We start from the raw sequence: 26,195 nt of genomic DNA, 5'->3' as shown, positions 1-26,195 counted from the left end.
ACAGGGTTTCTCTGTGGCTTTGGAGGATGTCCTGGAACTCGCTTGGTAGTCCAGGCTGGTCTCGAACTCACAGAGATCTGCCTCCTGAGTGCTGGGATTAAAGGCATGCGCCACCAACGTTCGGCTTCCACACTCTTTTATACACCCCTCCTCACAACTTTTCAATTTATGGACCCATGTTTGTTTAACTGCTATTGTACACACACACACACACACACACACACACACACTCATAAATATAAACTGCTCAGTCAGTATAATGCTACTATAGTGTTACTCTTAGATGTATGTTTTCAAGGATAACCATTTGGTGTGTTCTTCCTAGGAAAGATCTCAGCATTCCTTAGTTGCCTGGAGTTCTTCCACTAAGTTTGAGGCCTCTTGGACATGCCCCCTGCCCTCTCTGGCATGTCTGTTATTGTCCTTGTTCTGCTCATGATGGCCACTCATGTTGTTGAGGCACAGTGGATGCAGCTCCTTATATTTCTAGAGACACATTCTCACAGCAAACACCCTGATCCTTTAACACTGAGAATTGTTCTTTCTTTTTCTCCTCAGGAATTTATTACACTTTACTCATAGACACATACTTTAAAATAAGGGAAGAAAAGAAAACACAGCCTCTCCATCATATACTCAAAGATGTTGGCACTCATACGGCTTAGAAAGGTTGGTTTGGCATTCCAAAACCCTGAAAGGAAAGTAGTAGCTAATGCCCAACCCTTCTCTCTCCCTGACTTACTGTCTGTCTCTCCTTCCCACCACCCTCCACAGCATGAAAGAAATGCCTTTCCTGGCTCCTTATGGAGAGCCTAACCAACTCGCCAAAACATGGCCAGCAGAGTTCACTGAAGCCTATCTGTACTTAACCAGAAAAGGCCCTCAGTACAGCCATCCTCCCTGGAGCAGGACTGACTGTCACTCTGACCAAGTAGAATGACACTTTCAGGACATAGGAAAACCTTTGGGTTTGGGTACCAGGATGGCTTTGGGCCACTCCTGGATGGGTACTGACTGTGAAGAGTGTTATAATGCTCACTGAGTGTCCTGGTCAGGTCTGCTTGAAACATGCAAAGTCTAGTCACTCATCATGACTAGTAAAGAACTTGTGTGAGGTGTGACCAAGGCCCTGTTTTACTGAAAGCCCAGTAGAGGTGAAAGCATTCAGTCAAGGTTTCATAGCTTACAGATGGTGAGCGAACCCAGAGACTGGCATAAGCCATGTTGCTCTTAGCTGCTATTCTCATTGCTATGATAAAATGCATGACAAAGGTGACTTATGGAAAAGGGGGTTCATTTTGGCTCACAGGTCATGTATCAAATCCATCATGGCAGCACATCCATCTTCAGGGGACCCTAGATCAGATCCAGTTGACAGTCAATATGAACCATCATGTGGTGCATTGCACAGGAAATGAGACACTGGAAATAAAAGTGATTTATGGAAATTGGGAACATCACCTATAAAGGGGAAGAACCATCCAGACATTGACATTTCATATATCACATTCATTGGATAGAAGTTAATCACACTGCTAGACTTCTTCATAAGGAGTGAATAGTCAATCAAGGTTTTTGTCTTGTGATCCTGGTCAACTGAGTTTCCAGTACTACATGAGAAGCAGGTGGATACATGGAAGCAGCCAGCAGCTCTTAATGAAATGTGTGACCTCCCTCTTCACCACCATCAACTCTTCTCCAACTAGCCTTTCATCAGTCCTGGGATCCCAAGGACCTAAGGGTGACCAGAAGCAGTGGTTCTCTATGACTCCAGTCTCCCGCTGTTAGCCATAACCTAGTCCACGTTTTAACCATCCATCAGTCTGTGTCCATAAGCTCTTCCCATGGAGCCCTGAGCATAGCTGGGTCAGGAGGAGAGCATGCAGCTACAACTTCCTTCAGACCTAGCCCAAGGTCCGTCACTTACATCCATTTCTCTGTGTGACAGGCCAGATCACATTATGAACTGCTTGAAATACGCTGTCACTTAATCCCCCATATACATGTTTCTGGTATCCACAAGAGTCTGGTGTTAACCCAGCAAGTTATTAAAAAGACAATATGTATCTGACAAACCTTTGCTGTTTAGCCTTAAAGGTGTGCACTTCGTTTGTCTCATGGAACGTTCTAGCAAATCTGGGAGACATTTGGGTTCACAGATACTCAGATGTCTATCCTAGGGGGCACTCTGCTTCACTGTCCTCTGGATCTGGGCTAGCACCTTTGCTGGTTTCTGGTTCTCACTTCATATCAGAATCCTTGAAGTTTCTCCTGAAATAATTGCTAGCAGCATCTCAAAGATGGCGCCAAAGGCACGAGATGAGTGTCATGATTTTTTCCCATTCCTGAAGATGCAGATTGCCTCAGTGGGCCTTTTATTCTGGAAGCAATACTTCTACTCACTTGGGCCACTGCCTCTGGGAAATTCCCGGATGCCAGTGCCATGATTCTACCAATGTGGTGGCACTCGGTGAGTGTGATGGTCTCAGGCTCCTGCTCCTCCCACTTCGCCAGGCCCCATCAGTAGGTTCCTATCAATACGACAGAGTGGCAGAATAATAATAAAGTGAACGCAAAGAAGCTTGCCGTGTGAGGTCCAGACCATGGTACAGAGAAGGATCTGCCAGCCCAAAATGGATAGAAAAAGCATTCCTGTGTTCACGATGCTTGGAAATCAAGGGCTGGTACAGGAGGTAACCCAGTTAGCCCGTGTAAGAGAGAGAGAGAGCAACATCACGAGATTCTATGTGAGTTCACAGAGGACCTTGAAGAAACACGGGATCCCTGTACTCTTCTAGCATCAGAGAAACAGGACTGTAGCTACAGGACTGGGTGAGTCCGATTGGCTGATGGCCGGGTAGCTACAGGACTGGGTGAGTCCGATTGGCTGATGGCCGGGTAGCTACAGGACTGGGTGAGTCCGATTGGCTGATGGCCGGTAGCTACAGGACTGGGTGAGTCCGATTGGCTGATGGCCGGTAGCTACAGGACTGGGTGAGTCCGATTGGCTGATGGCCGGGTAGCTAGGCAGACACCGAACTGAGCATGCTAAGCAGGTAAAGGAAGTATTGTAAAGAGGAAGCATTGGTAGATGTTCTAAACCTTGACTGGCAGTCTGAGTAAAATGACAATTAAGGATTAAGTGTGGAGATTCGAGAGATGGGAGGTAATAGCAGGTTGACAAGATGAGTCTGAGTACGGAGCAGGGCAGGAGGCCACAGAGGCTGGCAAGAATGGATTCAAGAGGGAATGAAAGACCGTCATTGAGGACGGCGCCAGAGGGAGGATTTTCAATGGGTTTATTGTAAAGAAAATGAAAGAAGTCATCGCAAACTGTAGGGGAATTAACACAGCGTGCTGTGTGTTGTTGTTGATAGAGCTGATCTAAAGGAAAAGGGGAAATATGCCTGACTTAAGAGAGAGGAGCCTGGCATGGTATTGCACTTGGGAGGAGGCTGGTGAGTTCAAGGCTGAGTTACATAGCAAGTTGCAGGCAATCTTTGGCTACAATGCCACTTCCAGGTCAAAGTAGGTACATAGTGTGCTCTGGGCTATCTCTGGTTACACGATGAAGCACTGTTTCCCATGGGGTAGGTAGGGGTGAGGAAATGGCTTAGTGCCTCATACTGAAGTCTGAAGGCCTGAGTTTGGATTCTCTGCACACATTTCAAAAAATGCTAGGGATAGGGGCCCATCACTGGGGCCTCCTGAGCACCAGCCTAGCCAATCAGTGAATGCCAAATTCAGTGAGAGATCCTGTCTCAAAAGACAAAGTGGAAATCAATGGGAGAAGACACCCAGTGTCAACCTCTGACTTCCACATAAGCACACATCACATACATACACACCATACACACACTCACGCATGCTCACATGTGCACACACAATTAACTCAAGGAAGGGGCAGGGAACTGCATAGATAAAGGTAAGTAACCAGGAAGAATCTTAGGAGCGGTCTGCTATTGGATGCTGTGCTTTTGGAATCCACAACTGTGGTCAGCTGCAGTCAGGGACTATAAACAGGAAGGAGCAACTGTGAGAGCTTAAGAAATTCACCAACTGAGACAACACTGAATGTGCACAGGTGCACAGGTACACGTGCGCACATGCATGTGAGTGCATGTGTGTGTACATTCCTGCACACATACAGACACACACACACACAGACCCTCTGCATGGGCACATCTACATCAATATGGAAGCAAGAAACCCAGAAGGCCAAGTGGAGTAGCTCATAAATATTCATGAGGACCTCATGTTGGTGTGCTTACCAGGCTGTTCTCAAATAGCACAGTAATGCTGCAGAGCTGTGAATTTTGCTGTTTGGTTGTAAATGGCCTGAAGATTCAGAGAAGCCCCTGTGCTGTTTTACAATGATGATGTACAAGTATTTACCCAAACAAGGGCAGAACCATTTGCAAAACATAGATATCTTGGATAGCTTGTGGGGGCAACTACTGAGGCAGTTTTTACTGTCAGGCATTTTTTTTTTTTTACTTGCATCTACTGGTACTGTGTGCCCGAGTTTCACCAGAAGCGAAAAGCAGCTTTCTTTGTTCTTTATAGAAAGTTCAGGCAGCAGATACTATAGGTTTACAGGACAGTCTACCACACACAACCCTTTGCACTGAAGTGAGAACAGCCATGGAGAACACATGAATGAAAGAACACGCTTTTTCCATTCAAATTTCAGGACAGAAACAGGTGGCAACCCAGACTTTCCCTGATGGTTGTGGTTTCCCATTCACAAATTTGGAAAATATAACCAGATTTATCACATATTCTATAGGTCAGCCTCTCCAGTGTTCAGCAGAGGAAATGGACAATACAGTTTCTCCCTCCTTCCCTCCCTCCCTCCCTCCTCCCTTCCTTTCTCCCTCCCCCTCTCTTCCTCTCTCCCTCCTTCCCTCTGTTTCTGTTTTTTGTTTGCCTGCTCTGTTTCAGAGTCTAAAGAAGTCTAGGCCTCATGAACTCCTCTGTCCTCCCCTCTCCTACTTCCCCTCTTTTCTTCCTCATTGTTTACAGAGTCTCATGTAGCCCAGGCTGTCTTCAAACTGAAGACATAGTCAGGGTGACCTTGAACTCCCTGTTCCCTCACCTCAGCCTCCCAGGTGCTGGGGTTATAGGCGTGTGCTGTCCTTCAGCTATCTGTACATTTTAAACACTGAGCCCATTAACATATGGTGAGGAGGGAGGGCCCTTGTTCTTCGAGAAACGCTACTATGAAGCCGAAGGGGACATGAGTGCACTTGTTTGTATGTTGGCGGGGGGAGTGAGGGGATGATTTTCAAGGAATCAATAAATAGATTTATTCTAAAATGTTTAGTTTTGTTTAATTGAAGCTGGTCAACATGTGCTTTCTCACAATAAAAAAATTATTTTGGGGGCTGACAGGATTGTTCAGCGGGTAAAGACACTTACTGCCGAGTCTCGCAGTGGGAGTTACCTCTCTGGAACACACACGGGGAAGGAGAGAGCCGAGGACTACAAAACACACACCTTGGCACGTGTGCATGCGCACACATAATAAATAAGTAGATACATATTTTTAAATTGTAAAACTACGTCCTTGAAAGCACTTGATAGGCATTACTAGCAACGCTTCATGGTCCTTTGAAAGATAAATCTTCAGAATGCCTTGGCAGTCTTTTAAGGCCTAACCCATCAACATTGGATCATCTTAGCAGCCAGACCTCATGGCTGCTGCAGCAAGCCCCTTGCTCATTTGAGTGCTAATGGAAAGCTAAGCCCAGATTAGCTGTGTTCACAAGCATCTCTCTCTTCTCCTGCTTTGGAACTCCTCCCTTCTCTTAGTGTAAATAATGTTAGCATGTGTGTTTCTGGTATACGTTACTCCTATTTTGTTGTTTATTTTGCTCCGTTTTTCCCCTCAAGCTGAGAGAGTCACCAGAGCACCCCACCTGGCAGATATGGGCAACCCATGCAAAGTCCAGTCTAGATTTTAGCTGGAACTGCTGTCATGGCCTCCTCTTCACAGCTGTGCTCTTGGAGATAGGGGGGAGGCTTGTCTTTCATGAGGGCTGAGCCTGCCTGGGAGCAATTGCTTCTGGGGTAAGTCAAGCCATGTGAGAGTAAGAGCTCAGCCTGCAGGCTCTGCACCTCAGCCCCAGCTGGAAGCTCCACTGCTGGGAGTCCTGAAAGCCCTGACAGCAACTGAAGAATGCCTCTCACTAGCTCTTTAATCCCCACTCTTAGGCTGGTCACTGCAACGAGAGGCATCAGCAGTGTCCTGACTTAATGTCACAGTGAATCTCTGGAGACAAGCTTCGTAATTACCACTCCAGGTGAATGAAGCAGAGTTCTAACAATGAGAGGGAAGGGGGGGAGGGAGAGAGGGGAGAGAAAGGCAAGAAGGTAGGGGGTGGAAATTTCCACAGCAGCATCCTGGGTTCCCATATAGACCTTCCTCTCTCCAGGGCCCCAGGTCCCATGCTGGCCTCTCCCTGGGCTGATGGAGGCCTGTATCAGGAGGGACCATGAGCAGCTTCTGCCTGTTTCCCCAGACTCCAGCACTCATTCTCAGCCCCTGGACACTATACCCTGGCGGAGCCTGGGGAAGGCAAAGGTTAGACAGTCACTGCAGAGGGGGAAGAGTCGCTTTCCCATGCAGTCCTCATACTTTGTAGTTATCTTAACTTGCCTTACACTTTCCCATCACTGTTCATCCCTGAAGGGAGTCAGAACAGGAACTCAAACAGGGCAGGAACCTGGAGGCAGGAGCTGATGCGGAGGCCATGGAGGGGAGCTGTTTTCTGGCCTGCTCAGCCTGCTTTCTTACAGAACCCAAGACCTCCAGTCCAGTGATGGCACCACCCACCACAGGCTGGATCCACCCCCATTAATCAGTATTTAAGAAAATGCTTTACGCTTATGGCCTGGTCTTACGGAGGGGCTTTCTCAATCAAGGCTCCCTCCTGTAAAGGGAAGCCTTGATTGAGAAAGTCCCTCCGTAAGACCAGGTATTATAATAGCTATAGTCTTTTTAGTTCATGATTGAGAAAAATTAAGAGATTCAGTAATTTTTATGATTCCATATAATAAAACTGCATTAAGATTTGTGATGTAAGGCCTGGAGAGACGGCTCAGTGGTTGAGAGCACTGGGGTTCTTGCAGAGGACCCAGCTTTGGTTCCCAGCTCCCACATAGTTGCTCCCTCCAGTTCCAGGGTATCTGAAGCCCTCTTCTGTTATCCACAGGCATTGCGCACACGTGGTGATATATGACATGCAGGCAAAACCCCCACACACATAAAAATATATTAGCATCTTAGAATTCTTTTTTCATCTATCAGTTTTTTTAAGTAAGAGGTATTGATAATGGAAGTTTTGTAGTCCTGAACAATGTATAAATGGAAATTTGTCATTCTCAGATTGTCAATAGGAAAGGAAGTCTTTAATTTTTTCCCTTTCTGTGACAGGAGAGATAACACAGAGTTCAAAAGTGTACACTGCTCTTCCAGAGGACCTGAGTTCAATTCCTAGTTCCCACATCAGGTGACTCACATCTACTAGTAACTCCAGTTCTTGGGAGTTGATACCCTCTGCTGGACTGCAAGGGAACTGCACACACACACACACACACACACACACACACACACACTTTTAAAAGTAAAAATATTTTTAAATTGTTTTCCTTCATGCAGAGGCTTAACTTTTTAATCACCATGTGTGTGTATGTGTGTGTGTGCACATGCACGTGCGTGCGTGTACATACACGAGTGACGTGCACATGTTTGAGGTGTAATTGTGATAAGGACTAAGAGTTAGTCTGGTATTCCATCTTCTAAAGAAGAGTCATTAAACATCAGTGTGGTATTTTTGATGTCCCATCCCTGTTAGCTGGAGTCATAGCCATAAATAGGATCATGTTCTACGTGCACTCCCTCTTTCTCTTTGAATCCACAGTGCATGGCCCAATAATCTTAAAACAGAAAGGAGAAGAGACAGCCTTCATGCCAACTGCTTATTTCAAAGGTAAAAACTGGTCTCTCTCTCTCTCTTTTAATCGGATAAGCTGATGGGCACAGCCATTCTGGCCTTCCTCATTTCTATTGCAAACACACAGCTAGCTTTCAGAGTGATAAAAGCACGAGGCAAATGAAACCTGACCTGCCCAAATGGAACATTTCTGTGATAGCCTTCAGAAAAGACTGTAAACTACATGTCTCACTTAAAGCAGCTAGGCGTCCTTCCTTCTACACAGCTCTGATGCAGTTCTGTTCTGGGGTCTGACACGGGAAACATGGCGGAGGGCAAAGCCATTTAGATCATTTGGTGTTGTCAGATCCAGGGTTTGTATTGATCAGCTCTGACAATCCAATCTTCTTGTAAATCTGTCATCCCAATATGGTTTGACCATGACACTCTAACAACGGGCTATTTTGCTAGAGTCACTTGTCTTCTGGAGAATAGAGGAAATGAGAGAGCAAACACATAAACCTGCATCCAAGCTGCAGAACCCAGACATGGAGGCTGTGGATCTGGCTGTGTTGGAAAAGTGCCCACCTAGTACCCAGGAAAACCTGGGTCTCATCTCTAACACTGCATAACCTGGATGTTTATGATGGCACACACCTACAGTCCCAGCACTTGGGAAGCAGAAGCAGGAGGAACAGGAGTTCAAGGTCATCCTCAGCTGCATAGTGAGCTCCTGGCCAGCCTGGGACCCATGAGACCCTGCCTCAATCAGCAGAAGGAACAATGGGAAATCTACCCCCTCCCCATCTGTATCTATATGTATATGAGAACTCGGAGCAGTAAGCATTCCTGGAAAGCTAAAACGATGCAAAGTGATTTGTTGCGAGTTTGTGACAAGCCAGCATATTTGCATCTCATTTGAATTCTACTATGTTCCCAAGAAGAGGTACAAGCAGAATTTCTTCAGTCAGTTCTGTCTTTTATTGGCAGTGCGAGCAAGAAACTCGTGCCTAGCAGGTATGGGTCTGCAATCAGATTACTGCTAAATGCTTTAGGTTTCCCTTCAGAAATATTTATCTTCTCTGCTGGTAGTTTTATTGTTTCGTTTAGGTATTTCCCTCCCTCTCCTGTCAGTAAGTCTATCCCTATGATTGTTGAGTTCCAATTCCTAGGAAACTGGCCGGGATATATTAATAAATATTGGTTGAATGAGTTACAAATGAATGATGAATGAATATTTAACTTGTGGACCTGGAAATAAACTCCATTTTTTTCTTTCAAGGAAAAGTTTGAAACTATGTTTGGAAAGCATATTGTATTTGAATTGCCACCACAGAGCCAAGACCTAGGGAGATTTAGTAGGTCGCTCTGTGACGTGTAAACGGAAAGACCTGAACTTCTGTCATGGATGTCAGCTGTCTACTTTCTGACAATGCTGCCAGAACAATCCTGGAGGAGTGTAACCTAGGCGGGCTCAGAATATGGTGTGAAGCTGGCTTGGAGGAGTCTTCAGGTTAAGGAACGTGTAAAACTATGCTGAGCTACACAAACAGATTTCCTGCTGGTGGAGTATGGACCAGGAACACATACCCAGCCATGTCTTTCAATGTGAAAAGAGGATACATGTGTTCCATTATCAAGGACACTCAGCACACAAGATGTTAGAAGACCATTACCAAGAATACAACATAGTATTTATTGATTTAACTTACTTATTGTGTATTGTGTGCACATGTGTGCATGCTGCTGCACATATATATAAAGGGACAATTTGCAGGAGTCACTTCTCTGCTTCTTCTATGTGGGTTCTGGAGATCAGACTAGGTCACTGGTTTTGGTGAAAACACCTTACCCAATAAACCATCTCATTGGCATTACAGTGAATTCTTAATGTTAAACATTACATCTTAATGTCTAACTAGGAAAAGTCAATGTATTTCTGGATCTCATCTTTTACTTATTTATGAATAGCAAATTCATTTTATAGTTTGGGCCTTTGTTACTTTGAAAAACTCCGAATAATCCATGTCATGCTACAATGATTTGAACAACTCCAGTAAAAAAAAATGAGTATGGGGTGCAGGATAGCAGTCTATTTCTGAATAGGCGTGTGTGTGTGTGTGTGTGTGTGTGTGTGTCTGTGTGTCTATGTGTGTGTCTGTGTGTCTGTGTGACTATAATTTCCCCTCTCCACATGGTCAAGGTGATGTAGTATCGGGGAAGGGTCTAGAGAAGAGGGAAATGACACACAGACATTCCTTTCATTTTCTTATGGCTCCTGCCTCCCCTCTACTGTCCCTTCTCCAGCCTCCAAAGCTGATGTGTAATTCCAGGCTTCTCTTATACAAACACACACTTGCAGAGTAAGATCTGCACAGACCAGTGCATTTTCTATGTATGCATATTTTAGAAATTAAGGGTGTGAGCTGTTTTTAGTGAATTACCTAAATACATTTCCAAGATTTATAAAAATCATGATGTGTAGGGACTCTTGTTTTTATTAGCTGACTCTTGGTAAGATGCGCAGTGCACTTTTCATATATACCCTCCTTTATCTTTTCAATTCTGTAGCATCAGCTTTCTTTATTTCACTCACAGAATATTCTGCTTTTTTTCACAACACCTTCTCTCTTTTTAGGGGTAAAGTGTTTTTTTTTCTACTTAGATTTATTATATCCCTCATTTTGAACAAATTCACCCAAAAGCCCAGACTAGAAAAGGCATTGATTATTTTACCTTATTTTAAGTTAAAGCATAATTTTTATAGTTAGAAAAGTCAGTTGTGACTTCTAGTATACAGGCTCTTTGAGCTTTGCCAAATGGACATAGTCAAGCAGCTGTTACCCAACTCTCAACTGACTATAGTCAACCCGGGTCCCTGGAAGTTACTGATTTTTTCTCTCCTTACAGTTTTGCCTCATATAGAAGTATTTAAATTTAATCACATAATATGTAACATCTCAAATCTAGATTATTTCATTTCTCGTATTTTAGGTTTATCCATATAACGATAGGTATCAGTAGAACATTCCTTTTTATTGGTGGATAATATTCTGTTGAATGGATATACCACAGTTTTAGACTTTAAAACTCCATTCCCAAATTAAAGACTATTTTAGTTGTTTCCTTCACCTTTCAGTTCTGAATAACCTACCATAAACATGTTTGTTCAGATGTTTTTGTAATTGACTTTTTAATGTCCTTTACGTCAATGCCTAGGAGTATGTTTAACTTAAGAAAACACTTCAGAATCTTTTAGAGAGCCTCACCATTTTGCAATCTCACCAGCAAAGATCCATTGCTATCAGCAAATCAAAACCTTGACTTTCTTTGATTTTTCTTTTTGAGAGGAGGAATTGCCTACAACAGATGCTGCTGCTATTCTATTGCATTCTGGATATCTTTTCTTTCTTGATGGCTTTTCTTTTCTTTTCTTTTTTCTCTTTGTTATTTCAAGACAGGGTTTGTCTGTATAGCCCTGTCAGTCCCGGAACCCCTTTTTATAGACTAGGCTGTCCTCGAACTCACAGAGACCCAACTGCTTCTGCCTTCTCAGTGCTGTGATTAAAGATGTGCACTACCGATTCCAGTGCCTGGGGATTACCTGGGAACTGCCACAGAGCTTCCTATCCTGGCGGGAGCCACACACCCCAGATCCCAAGTCTTCTCTTCCACCAAAGGAACCAGGGGACCAGGTGGGAGGCTAAGCACCCCAGATTCTTGATCTTCTTCGCCACCAGAACTAGGACGAGGAATAGAAGAACTACCAGAGTATTGGACTTGCTTGCACCCACTGAAAGGGAATTTTGGTCCCCTAACCACCAGACCAGTAAGGGGCTCTTTCTGCTCCCACTAGAAGAAGAGATGGGAAAGAAGCAATACAAAAACACACTCAGCAACAGAAAAACAAATATGACACCTCCAGATTCTACAGACTCCACACCAGCAAGACTCCAAAACGCCAATGCAAATGAAGCAGACGAGAATGACCTTAAAAACAACTTCATTAAAATGATAGAGCCCTAAAAGAAGATATAGGAAAATCCCTTAAAGAAATGGATGAAAAAACAAACCAAAAAATGCAAGAAATGGAAGAAAAATCAAACCAAAAAATGCAAGAAATGGAAGAAAGAACAAACCAAAAAAGTCAAAATGGACAAAAAGATAAACCGAAAATTGCAAGAAGCAATTCAAACAGTGCAAGGGTTGAAAACTGAAATAGAGACAATAAAAAAGAAACACAATGTAAAGAAAGGCTGGAAATAGAAAACCTGGGCAAATGGTCAAGTACTACAGATACAAGCATTACCAACAGAATACAAGAGATGGAAGAGAGAATCTCAGGTATTGAAGACACACTAGGAAAAATGGATTCATCAAAGAAAATCTTAAGTCCAACAAATCGTTAACACAAAATATCCAGGAAATATGGGACACCATGAAAGACCAAACCTAAGAATAATAGGTATAGAAGGAGAAGAAAACCACCTCAAAGGAGCAGAAAACATATTCAACAAAATCATAGAAGAAAACTTTCCCAACCTTAAGAAAGACATGCCAATGAAGGTATAAGAAGCTTACAGAGCACCAAATAGAGTATATCACAAAAAAGTCCCCTCACCACATAATAATCAAGACCCCAAATATACAGAATTAAGAGTGCTAAGGAAAAAGGCCAAGTAACATATAGAGGCAAACCTATCAGAATTACACCTGACTTCTCCATGGAAACTCTGAAAGCCAGAAGGTCCTGGATAGATATTCTACCAACACTAAGAGACCATGGATGCCAGCCCAGACTACTATACCCGGCAAAGCTCTCAATCACTATAGATGGAGAAAACAAGATATTCCATGACAAAACTAGAATCAAGCAATACGTATCCATGAACCCAGCCCTACAGAGAGTTCTGGAACAAAAACTCCAACCCAAGGAAGTTAACTACCATCAGAAAAACATAGGCATTAGAAAATCCCACTTTACCAATTGTCAAAAGTAAAAAGGGGTGGAATTCCACACATAATTCCACCAACAACAACCATTCCAAATCAAAGAAGAATAAGCAACCAATGTTCATTAATATCCCTCAACGTTAATGGCCTTAACTCACCCATAAAAAGACACAGGCTAGCAGAATGGATTCGAAGACAGAATCCATCCTTCTGCTGCATACAAGAAACACACCTCACCCTCAAAGACAGAGAGTTAAAGGTTAGGAAAAGATTTTCCATTCAAAGGGACCCCAGAAACAAGCAGGGGTAGTAATCCTAATATCTAACAAATTAGACTTTAAAATAAACTCAATCAAAAGAGATGAAGGTGGTCATTACATACTCATCACAGGTGAAATCCACCAAGATGAAGTTTCAATTCTGAACATCTATGCCCCAAATACAAAGGCATCCACGTTCGTAAAAAAAATTACTAAAACACAAATAACATATAAAGCCCCACACACTTATAGTGGGAGATTTCAACACCCCACTCTCACCACTAGACAGGAATACCAGACAGAAACTCAACAAAGAAGCAACGTGTCTAATAGAAGTAATGACCCAATTGGGATTAACAGACATCTATAGAACATTCCATCCACATAAAAAAGAATATACCTTCTTCTCACCACCACATGGAACCTTCTCAAAAAACAACCACATACTTGGCAACATATCAAACCTCAGCAGCTACAAAAAATTGGAATAACTCCATGCATCTTATCAGACCACCATGCCTTAAAATTAGAATTCAACAACAACACAAATTGCAGAAAACCTACAAACTCATGGAAATTGAATAATGCACAACTACATCATTCCTTGGTCAAAGAAGAAATAACAAAAGAAATTAAAGACTTCCTAGAATTCAATGAGAATGAAGACACAACATACCCAAATCTATGGGACACTTTGAAAGCAGAGCTACGGGGGAAGTTCGTAGCACAAAGTGCCCACATGAAGAAACTGGAGAATAGTTACACTAGAGAATTAACAGCACAGCTGAAAGCTCTAGAACACAAAGAAGCAAACTCCCCTAGGAGGAGTAGACGCCAGGAAATAATCAAACTGAGGGCTAAAATCAATAAAGTAGAAACTAGGAAAACAATACAAAGAATCAATGCAACGAAGAGTTGGTTCTTTGAGAAAATCAACAAGATAGACAAACCTTTGTCCAAACTTACCAAACAGCAGAGCATGAACATGCAAATTAACAAAATCCAAAATGAAAAGGGGAACATAACAATGGACTCTGAGGAAATTCAGAGAATCATCAGGTCATACTTTGAAAACCTGTACTCCAGAAAATTCGAAAATTTAAAGGAAATGGATGACTTCCTGGATAGCTACCACTTGCCAAAATTAAATCAAGAACAGATAAGCAATTTAAATAGACCTATAACCCCTATGGAAATAGAAGCAGTCATCAAAAGTCTCCCAACCAAAAAAAAAAAAAAAAAAGCCCAGGTCCAGATGGCCTCAGTGCAGAATTCTACCAGAAATTCAAAGAACAGCTTATACCAATTCTTCTCAAAATATTCCACGCAATAGAAGCAGAAGGGTCTTTGCCAAACTCTTTCTACGAGGCTTCAATAACCTTGATCCCCAAGCCACATAAAGACACAACTAAGAAAGAAAACTTCAGACCAATATCCCTCATGAACATTGATGCAAAAATACTCAATAAAATACTGGGAAATCAGATCCAAGAACACATCAAAACAATCATTCACCACGATTAAGTAGGTTTCATCCCAGGGATGCAGGGATGGTTCAACATACGAAAATCCATCAGTGTAATCCACCATATAAACAAGCTGAAAAACAAAAATCACATGATCATCTCACTAGATGCAGAAAAAGCCTTTGACAAAATCCAACACCCCTTCATGAAGAGATCTGGGATAACAGGAACTTACCATAACATAATAAAAGCTATATACAGCAAACCAACAGCAAACATCAAAATAAATGGACAGAAACTCAATGCAATTCCGCTAAAATCAGGGACAAGACAAGGCTGTCCACTCTCTCCATACCTTTTCAATATTATACTTGAAGTTCTAGCCAGAGCCATATGACAACAAAAGGAGATCAAGGGGATACAAATTGGAAAGGAAGAGGTCAAACTTTCACTATTTGCAGATGATATGATAGTTTACATAAATGACCCAAAGAACTCTACCAGGGAACTCTTACAGCTGATTAACACCTTCAGCAAAGTGGCAGGCTACAAGATCAACTCAAGAAAATCAGTATCCCTACTATATACAGATGATGAAAGGGCTGAGAAGGAAATCAGAGAAACATTACCCTTTACAATTGCCACAAACAACATAAAATACCTTGGGGTAACACTAACCAAACAAGTGAAAGACCTGTATCGCAAGAACTTTGAGTCTTTAAAGAAATTAAAGAAGCCCTTAGAAAATGGAAAGATCTCCCATGCTCTTGGATAGGTAGGATTAATTTAGTAAAAATGGCAATCCTGCCAAAAGCAAACTACAGATTCAATGCAATCCCCATTAAAATCCCAGCACAATTCTTCACAGACCTTGAAAGAACAATAATCAATTTTGTATGGAAAAACAAAAGACCCAGGATAGCCAAAACAACCCTATTCAACAAGGCAATGTCTGGAGGCATTACCATCCCTAACCTCAAGCTCTATTGTAGAGCTATAGCCCTTAAAACAGCTTGGTATTGGCACAAAACAGACAGGTAGACCAATGGAATTGAATTGAAAACCCTGATATTAACCTACACACGTATGAACATCTTATCTTTGACAAAGAAGCTAAAATTATACAATGGAAAAAAGAAAACATCTTCAACAAATGGTGCTGGCATAACTGGATGCTGGCATGTAGAAGAATGCGATCGATCCATGTCTATCGCCATGCACAAAACTTAAGTCCAAATGGATCAAAGACCTCAACCTAAATCTAGCCACACTGAACCTCTTAGAAGAGAAAGTGGGTGGTACCCTTGAACGAATTGGTATAGGAGACAGCTTCCTGAACATAACACCAGTAGCACAGACACTGAGATCAACAATTAATAAATGGGACCTCCTGAAACTGAGAAGCTTCTCTAAGGCAAAGGACATAGTCAGCATGACAAAAGAGGCAGCTCACAGAATGGGAGAAAATATTCACTAACCCCACATCTGACAGAGGGCTGATCTCCAAAATTTACAAAGAACTCAAGAAGCAAGTCTCCAAAACACCAAAGGATCCAATTACAAAGTGGGCTACAGAACTACATAGAGAATTTTCAATGGAGGAGTCTAAAATGGCTGGGAGGCTCTTGAGAAAGTGCTCAACATCCTTAGCCATCTGCGAAATGCAAATCAAAACAACTCTGAGATACCATCTCACTCCTGTCAGAATGGCTAAAATCAAAAACACCAACAACAACTTATGCTGGAGAGGATGTGGTAAAAGGGGAGCACTCCTCCACTGTTGGTGTGAGTGCCAAGTTGTACAGCCACTTTGGAAATCAGTATGGAGATTCCTCAGAAAAATGGGAATAAACCTATCACAAGGCCCAGCAACTCCACTCTTAGGCATCCAAAAGATGCCCATTCATACAACAAGGATGTCTGTTCCACTATGTTCACAGCGGCATTATTTATAATAGCCAGAACTTGGAAGCAACCTAGATGTCCCTCACCCAAAGAGTGGATAGAGAAAATGTGGTACATTTATACAATGGAGTACTATTCAGCACAAAAAAACAATGGAATCCTGAAATTTGCAGGCAAATGCATGGCACTAGAAGAAACCATTCTGAGCGAGGTAACCCAGTCACAAAAAGAGAAACATGGCATGTACTCTCTCATATATGGATTTTAGACATAGATCTGGGGAGTGCCAGCCTGTAATCCCATGCCAGAGAGTCTGGGAAACATATCCTTCATTCAGTGGCTGATGGAAGCAGAGGCAGACTCCCACAGCTAAGCACTGAGCTGAACTCAAGAAATCCAGTGACAGAGACGGAGGGCTAATGACCAAAGGGGTTAAGACTGGGCTGGTTTCACCCCCCAAAACAGCTGACCTGACAAGGGGTAGTTCTTGAATCCCAGACCGATGCCTGGGAATCCAGCATGGGACTGATCAAGACTCCCCTGAATGTGGGTGTTAGTGAGGAGGCCTAGGTAATCTATTGAGCCTTGGGCAGTAGATCAGTATTTATCCCGGGTATACAAATGGACTTTGGACTCCCATCCAACAATATGAGATGCACTCTCACCCTGGACTCTTGGGGGAGGTTCTAGGCCCTGCCCTGTATGAAATGACAGACTATAGACACCCCCATGGAAGGCCTCACCCTCTCTTGGGAAATGAGGGAATATTGGGGTGGGTTGGTTTGAGGGCAAGGGAGGAGGGGAGGGAAATGGAGAGGGACCTGGAATTGACATGAAGCAACCTTGTTTCTAATTTAAATTTAAGTTTAAAAATAATATATATATATATATATATATATATATATATATATATATATATGCATGCCACCACACTGGCTGGTTTTCCTTTCCTTTTTTTTTTTTGTTTTTGTTTTTGTTTTTTGTTTTTTGTTTTTCAAGACAGGGTTTCTCTGTATTGTTTTGGAGGCTGTCCTGGAACTCGCTCTGTAGACCAGCCTGGCCTGGAACTCACAGAGATCTGTCTCCCTCTGCCTCCCGAGTGCTGGGATTAAAGGCGTGTGCCACCAACACCCAGCTTGGTTTTCCTTTCTTAAAACTTGTGTTTCTCCATATGTTGATCATCACATCTGTCTTCCTTGGTAACTGTGCAGACTCTCTCATCTTTAAATTTATATAATTCCCCATTCATTCATTCTAAGTACAAGTACTTAGCACTTGAGTGCTTTGTGGACAGACATCCTGTTTTTTTGTATCTTGTTTTTGCTTTCTTTCAAAGGCAGCAAATTCTTTGGTATCGTGGTATTTCCTGTATCTATGAAAGAGATCTCTTTTTTCCCTGCCTCTATGTGAGTTATCTGAGAAATTTTGTTCAACATTTTTTTATCATATCCACCCTCTCCCCAAACGTCTCTAACTACTTGACTTTGTGTCTTTTCTTTCCTTCCCATTAAGTCCAGTTTGTGACACTCATACTCAGGGATGTGTGGCCTCTCCTGGAGTGTGCTCTTTGATGAATATTCCCTCCTGGATTTTTTTTAAATTTGTTTCTTATAAGGAGCGAGATTAGGGTGATGATTCACCATTTAATTGTGTGTCCAGCAGTCTCAGCACCATTAATTGGAGGAGATTTGTTCTTGAGTCTTCTGCCTTTGCACCCAAAACAAGTCACCACATGTGGTGGTTGCTTCCTACAGTCTTATAGGCTCTCCAAGATGCTACATTAATACATGGTTTCTCCTTTCCCCAGCATCATTGTCGTCATCCCTCCCTCCCTCCCCATCTCTCTCCTCTGTCTATCCCCACCCCCTCCTCTGTGTGTGTCAATTAGAACCCCAGAGCCTTGCACAGCTGCTGATCTACACCCCATCTCCTCTAGCCGAGCTGTGTCTTTAAGATAACCAACAGGATTCAAGAGTTCCCCAGCTCTGTTCTTCACAGTTGCCTTGACTTCCTGTCTCTTTACATTTCCATAATTACTCTAGCATGAGTTCCTTAATTTAAGGTTTTAAGTCCTATTTTGGTTTTAATGAGCCTTTATTGAACTGTATGTCAGTTTGGGGTAATCTGATGTCTTTATAATGTTTTTACTATCATTTTCTAAATTAATCACTTAATTATATCTTTATGGTTTTACTTTGCTTACTTTGCTAAATCACAAGAAGATTTTTTCCTATGATCAAATAAGACAAAATAACATGACCTGTGTTTTTCTAGAACTCAGTGGGCAGATTTTTAAGGTCAATGCTTGTGCTTCTACTGTCTAAGTTTAGCCTGGCATTTTATTTTATTCTTGTAAACCTTTGTATTTTTATTTATGTGTGAGTGTGTGTAGGATAGTGTGCATGGCACATGAGTGCAGTTCCCACGGAGCCCAAAAGAAGGCCTTGGGTCCCCTGGAGCTGGAGTTGCAAGCAGTTGTGAGTTGCCCAATGTAGGTGCTAGGGAATGGAACTCTTCACCAAGGAGCCATTTCTCCAGCCAAAGCTGCCCTGGCATTTCAATAGGAAAGACAGTGTTTGTCAGTCTGTAGAACAATGACCAGTGAGCAGTTAATTCTGATAAAGGAAATAATAAGAATTAATCTCATATGGCTTTCCAAATGTATAGAAATTAAGATCTAAGAAAACATGGTAAAAAATCCAGTAAGTTCTTAGTATTTTATTTAAAGTGGTGCAGTTACTTATTTTGTAAAACAAAAGGACTGAGTCTATTTCAGGATGGACATGACACATATATCCCTGTCTCCTATTATATTAGAGTAAAATGACTTAGTTATTGTCCTGTACATTTTTTTCAGAATGCCTATATTTCAAAGTGATCAATGTTCTCACTTTTTAAAAGTTATTTTTGTAATCTATTATCCACCCATCCATTGCTACTTCTTTAGTATTGGCTTCAAACCATATGCTTTGTATCTCAACTCACCATTAAGAAATTCATCTCAAATACTAAACAAGCCCAGCTTTGCTCCCAGGGAATGACTTAAAACAGAGGTGAGTTGGCCCAGTGAGGAGACATGCTTGCCACGTAGGACCTGAGTTCAAGTCCCAAAACCAACATGGTGGAAGGAGAGATATTACTCCAGAAAGTTGATCTCTGAGCTACATACAAACACACACACACACACACAGACACAGACACACACACACACACACACACACACATGCACGCACACGCATGCACACACACATGCACATACTCTCATGTGTACACACACATGCAGGCACACACAAACATACACATACGTCCACATAAGCACACATTCATTAAAATAAACATAGTATGAAGTTTTGGATGATGTATTGTTAAAAACCAATCTGTTTCATGTAAGACTTGCAGAGTAGCACCTGTGGCCCAGTATGTAACCTGTTTCCTTCCTGACTCCAAGTGGAGACAACCCGGCCTCCAGTACTGAGGCCAAGCTAGTTCCAATGGAGTTGCAAGCCCACATACACATGCTTATCATGCGAGAGTCTCGGTTAACTCTTCGGCAGACAATCAAAATCGTGGCCTAAGGGTGTCCATCCTTAACAGCCCTTTCTTAGTTAGGATTCTCTATTGCTGTGAAGAGACATTAGGTCCAAGGCAACTCTTACAAAGAACCGTTTAACTGGGTGGCTTGCTTACAGTCAGAGGGTCAGTCCATTATCACTATAACAGGGAGCACGGTGGCGTGCAGGCAGAGATGGTGCTGGAGTTGAGAGTGCAGCATCAACAGGAAGCCATCTGACTGTCACACTGAGTGAAGCTTGAGAAAAGAGACCTCAAAGCTGGCCAGAATGGAAGCACACTTCCTCCAACAAGACCACACTTATTCCAACAAGGCCACACCTCCTAATGATGCTACTCCCTTTGGAGGGCCATCTTCTTACAAACCCCCACAAGCCTGAACTATTAATGCAGAGACATGAGAGGCAGCATTTCAAAGCCCTTGCCACCCTCTTGTCATTAAAATTTACTTAAAAGTGGGACATAGCTCAGTGGAGGAACACTTAGCACACCTAAAGCCCCACTCTTTATGTCTAGCATGGCAGAGAAGACAAACACCTACAAAAATATCTATAAAGAATTTTATAACGGAAGCTAGGAAGCCTAAGCTCCACCTCTCATTCTATAGATGGAGAAACTAAGCCTGTTTGTGTTAATTTCACTCAAATCTTGCAGCTCTGCTCCTAATCTTTCTTTAAGTATTACTCAAATGTTTTTATGACATTTGAGGCTTGCATTTCCTGTGTAAGGGAGCTGAATGAATTGCATCCTCCTTAAGTAGTTACATGGTTTGACTGCCAGGGTTACTATACCATTTGATAGAAAAATATAGCTCATCTAGGACATACAATTTGGATCCTTCTAGAAAGGTCTATGAAGGTTATCTTGAAGATATTATTTGAAATGTATTGAAAATCCTATTTGGTATATTTCCATCTTGTGGCCTAGTGTAAGCATCCTAACATCAACAGTAGTCATTTGGTGGCTATGCACACAATTATTCAAATTCTATCAAATGCATCCTAGGTAGGCTAGGCTGCCTCTGCAATGCTGGCTGTGATCGCACATTCCCCCCTGCTTCCCTTATGAAAACAATCATAGAACTCTGCAGGGAAGTCAAAAGATCCTGACTGTCATCATGTGTAAAGGCTAAGGAGGTTCCAGGAGCAGCGACAGAGGGAAAGACAGGGCTCAGCATTGTACAAAAGTGCAAGGATGAGTCTCTGTGCCCTGTTAAGTCAGATGCCTGTTGCTGTAAGATATCTCACGACCTGAAGAAATCAGGCCAGGTCTTCCCCTGGGACAGAGAACTGAGAAGCCGTTCAGTGCTATGGTTTCGCAGCCTCCAACTTTTGGTTCAGCTCTTTACTTGACTTCTCCCTTCTCTTTTTCACGTAGGCTAGCCTAGTCTAAATCACATGGCACAGACCTCCCAGCTGGCCCCTGAGAACTTCTAAAAGTCAGATATAGTCTTTGTTTTGGGGCCATCTCTGACCCTCTCCTTTCTGGTCATGATCCCTGGGGATCAATGGTCAGTCAACCTAGGCAAATTGGTTTTAGGCTAGTGGGAGACACTCAACAAACCAGTTGGAGGGCTCCTGAGTAAATTTTTTTCCTTTGTATCTGATAGACATGCATCATACATACATACGCATGTGCAAACATACACAGAGGCATATGTGCATTTGAACATCACAAACACACATACATATATGTACATGGGTGTCATACACACACACACAAATACAGAGGAATATCTGCCCATGAACACCTCTTTCCTTCCCTCCCTCCCTCCCTCTCTCCCTCTCTCTCTCTCTCTCTCTCTCTCTCTCTCTCTCTCTCTCTCACACACACACACACACACACATATGCACACATACAAACAGAGGCATGCACATAGGTGTACAACACACATAAACGTGTATACGTGAACTTCACATACATGAACAGAGAGAACAAAGCTGAATGAGAAGCAGTCTTTCCATGTTCAGTTCCCGACTTTGCTTCTGGTTGGCTGTGCTACTTCGAAATTTCTGTTTTCCCTATTTTTCTTCCAAATTCAGTCTTTAAAATTATGCTAATAGTACTACTTCAGAGGATTGTTAAATGGAGTTAATCATATATTCTCTTTCTATCAACCTAAGACCTGTGGATATTATTTATATATATATCTACAAGCAGATATTAGTTCTTTTCTTAGATACTATGGTACTCCCACATGAATTGAATTGAAATTTATTATCATAATTTCCCCTTATTATTAAATTTGTATTTTGAGAGAGAAAGAGAGAGGGGGTAGAAACACACACACACATACACACACACACACACACACACACACAGAGAGAGAGAGAAAGAGAGGGAGACAGAGAGAGAGAGAGGCAGGGAGAATTAAAATTTTAAAAGTTTAGGATAGGTAATACCTCAGTAGTTAAGAGCACTTACTGTTCTTGTGGAGGACCTGGGTTTGGTCCCCAGCACCTACATGAGAGCTCACTGTCATCTACAATTCCAGTTCTAAGGTATCTGACTCCTTCTGACTTCTGAGGGTATTTCATGCATGCAGTAGACATTTGTATATATGCATACACTTGAGCACACATACATATACATTAAATAAATAAATACATGTAGGCAGACTTTTCTGTCCCATTAGCCAATTCCAAATAACCACACAGAGACTTAATGTTAATTATAAATACTCAGTCAATATCTGTGCTTGTCTCCAGACAGCTCTCACGATGTTACCTATTTCTACTAATGTATGTGCTGCCAGGAGGCTTGCTTACCTCATCTATGAATTTCTCAGGTTGCTTCTTTGGTGTCTGCCTCCCAATCTGCAAGATTTTGCCCCTTTTCCTTCAGTGTCCTCGGTCTGATTGTCCCACCTAGACCTCCTGCCTAGCTACCAGCCAGTCAGCTCTATTATTAAACCAACCAGAAGGTGTCTTGGCAAAGACACATCTTCACAGTGTACAAAAAAAAAAAAGATTATTCCTTAACACATACAAATATGGCTGAAACTTAGAAAGTGTCAACTCACAGACTTCATCCACTGAGACATCTCCCTGGGTGTCTTTCCAGCATTTAATGTAACATTATCCACTGAGTTTTCACTCATTAGAGCATCTACACAGAACCCGTAATAAGGTTATTTCATAAGACCCTGGGTGGAGAGGCACTTTAAGGGAAAGTGTCTTGTAAACAATTAGCTTGGAAAACAGAACACACCTGGCTCCCCTCCTTCCCTTCATGGTCTTACACTGAGTTAGATACAGGAAGGGAGCGACAGCAGTTGGTTCTGGAAAGGAACCGACACATAAGAGACACTCAGGAAGTAGCTCTATTGGGAGAGAGTGCTTCGAGATCGTGACGGGGCTTGGCAAGGGAGAGGCTTAGAAAGAAATGATATAGTATATTATAAACAGCCTCACAGAGCATATCAGTACATGCCATGATGGCCCTGCAAGTGTGAAAGCCCGAGTTCGGGTCCCAGCTCCCACATATAAAATCAGGCATTTCTGTAATGTGAATGTTTCTGTCCCGGAATGGTCTTGCTACCCTTCTCTACCTCAAAGAAACACCCAGACGCTATACAGTTATAAAGCTGTTGGCCATCGGCTATGGCTTCTTATTGGCTAGTTCTGTCTGAATTATTAACCCATTTCTAATAATCTAAATATTTCCACGTGGTCTTCTCTTACCAGAGAAAGGGTCTGGACCTGTTACTCCTCTCACGTACAACATGGTGACTGACTCTGCCTACATTTCCCAGAATCCTCTACTTCTCCTAGTCCCACCTATCTTGCTTCCCTGTTGGCCAACAGCGCTTTCTTCATTAACCAATAAGAGAAACATATTTACAGAATGACATCTCCAATCACACATGCATGACTTTAACTCTAACACTGTGGGACACGGTGCCGGTGCGGTGTGTGATGGGCAACCACTATAGCCAAAATGGCTAGTCCCAGGATCAGAGAGAACTAGAGGCTGAGAAATGATTGAGGGAAGACACCCCAATGTCAAACCCTGACTTCTACACGCTCCTTCACTTGGGCCCGCTCACTCTCACACAGATGCACACACAGGCACACACTCACCCTGGGAAGAAATAGTGTAACAAATGTTCCTTAGTTAAAGAAGTTCTCCTTGGGGAGAATATTTGAGATCTCTGTGTCAGGAAACAAAGGCAGAGGACAGGAGGCAATAGATGCCTACTGGGTGATAGACATAGCTTCCTGTTAAGAGACCCTGACTCTTAGCCTTTCCTGTGAGTCACAGATGCGGACTGCAGAGCCATGGTGATACTGTCCCCAACAGATGGGAAGCTATGCAAATGAGTTTTGAATTATCAGCAATTACAAGCAGCTCTCTTATTGGTCACCAGCCAGATGCTTACATTTGGAGAGAGGAGGCAGGGAGGGAGAATGAAAATCAAAATGAAATTATAGGACGCTTGCTGATGTGCTACGCAGCTGCTCTCTTTCCCATCAGCCATTTCTAGAGTCTTCGGGACTTTCCCTAAGCAAAGAGGTATTCTCCTGTATGCATGGGGACTTAACAGCCCTGTGGTAGCGAGCTGTAGCTTGAACGGGCTTTCTGGTCTGGATTGATACATTTGGAGTGGTCTTTTCGTGCCTTCACATCTGTTCTCACTTGTGGCCAGAAACGAGAATTAATGGAGGGTTGGCTCCAATAAGGGTTTGGCCATGGACCATAAGCCAAATTGAAATTGACTGGCTCCTATGAGGCTCCATCAAACCCCCATAATCTTGTCAGAATTACAAGCTAACTAGCTCCATGCACTGACACAGATAAGGCTCACTCTTCATAGAATCCAGGATCACCCATAGGAGCATTCATCAGATGGATGAGGTGACTAGCCCTACAGTCCTTACATACAGTTGATATGGGTGAAAATTTGGGGCTATCATTAGTTTTTCTTATTTCTGCTAGCATTTACACAAGCATTTCCTATACGTTACTGCAATTCATTCTCTAACTAGGTCATGGCGTTAATTCATTTTCCTGATTAAGTACTTCAGAGGGTCACAGAGCTAGTGAAGTGGAGCAACACATGCCCAGAGTTTGCCTGCCTTTGCTCTTTTATGGCCAGTAGTTCCTTCAACCCAGAGATTCTGCAGTCAAGTTGACAGTAGTTCCTTCAACCCAGAGTATTTGCAGTCAAGTTGACAGGTTTAATTATTATTCTTTGGGGTATTTGTGTGTGTGTGCCTGTGTGAGAACAACCTGGGGTTGTTTTTCTTCAGTAGTTCTATATCTTGACAGGGTCTCTCCTTGCCCTGGAGCTCACTGATTATGTCCACCTGGTGGGTCAGCAAGTCCCAGAGACCTGCCCGCATGTCCCTTTCCATGGCTTATATCACAGCTACATGCTATCATGCCTGGGTTGTTTTCACATGGGATCTGAAGATCATACTTTGGTGCTTGTGAGGCAAGTACTTACTGAGTTATGGCCCCAGCCCTTCTTTAAGGGTCCTCTTCGTGAAACAACATTTGGCTTTGGTTTACAGACCAGCGCCCTAGAGCACACTCAGGCATCTACACTTAGATGTCAGTATCATCAATACACTTTCTACACAGGTCTGTGCGTGTATGCATATATTCCAGCATGATGAATTCTCATGCGTATAAGCCTACAATACAACACAACACAACACAGCAACAGAACATTGTAGAATATTTTTTTCCTTCCCCAGTTGCCTCACTCACTTCCTAGCAAACACCACTCCCTCCTCACCCCTCCCATCACCCCAATGTAATATATACCCAGGTGGATACTTGGGTAGGGACTATCATGAGGACTCTTGCCCCTGACTTAGTGCTCTGTGGAGTGTGTCCTCATGAGTACAAGTGTTGGGTCATACGCCCCAGGTTATGGTTTCAAAAAAAAATATCACTTGAATGGCTGTGTAAAGACAGCAGGCCAGATGAGGAAAGCGGTGTGCCACAGTACTTGTGGTTGTGGACAGGAATTGGGAGGGTTGCTTGGCTGGAAGATAGGGCCAAGAGGTGATTTCCTAATTCTCTTGAAGAATATAAAGGGTGATTTCAAGCAAGAAAGGAGCACACTATCAATTTATACAAAGTACAAGATGAGA

The 26,195-nt window shown here is 42.7% G+C and overlaps 1 protein-coding gene and 1 long non-coding RNA gene across 4 annotated transcripts in view; one reads left to right on the top strand and one right to left on the bottom strand.

Moving 5' to 3' along the window:
* Nucleotides 1-23,815, bottom strand: part of LOC121137563 — a 29,529-nt gene extending 5,714 nt beyond the window's left edge. The window contains exon 1 of the long non-coding RNA XR_005874846.1: nucleotides 23,775-23,815. This is a non-coding gene — a long non-coding RNA (uncharacterized LOC121137563). The remainder of the gene's footprint in view (nucleotides 1-23,774) is intronic.
* Rbms3 (RNA binding motif single stranded interacting protein 3) overlaps nucleotides 1-26,195 on the top strand; it is a 775,988-nt gene that overhangs the window by 65,165 nt on the left and 684,628 nt on the right. The window lies entirely within an intron of this gene.

The sequence above is a fragment of the Mesocricetus auratus genome, unplaced genomic scaffold, assembly GCF_017639785.1.
Source record: "Mesocricetus auratus isolate SY011 unplaced genomic scaffold, BCM_Maur_2.0 Super-Scaffold_100691, whole genome shotgun sequence".
NCBI classification, from domain to species: Eukaryota; Metazoa; Chordata; class Mammalia; order Rodentia; family Cricetidae; genus Mesocricetus; species Mesocricetus auratus.
Note: the sequence above shows the minus strand (reverse complement) of the source record. Positions and strands in the feature narration are given on the sequence as shown.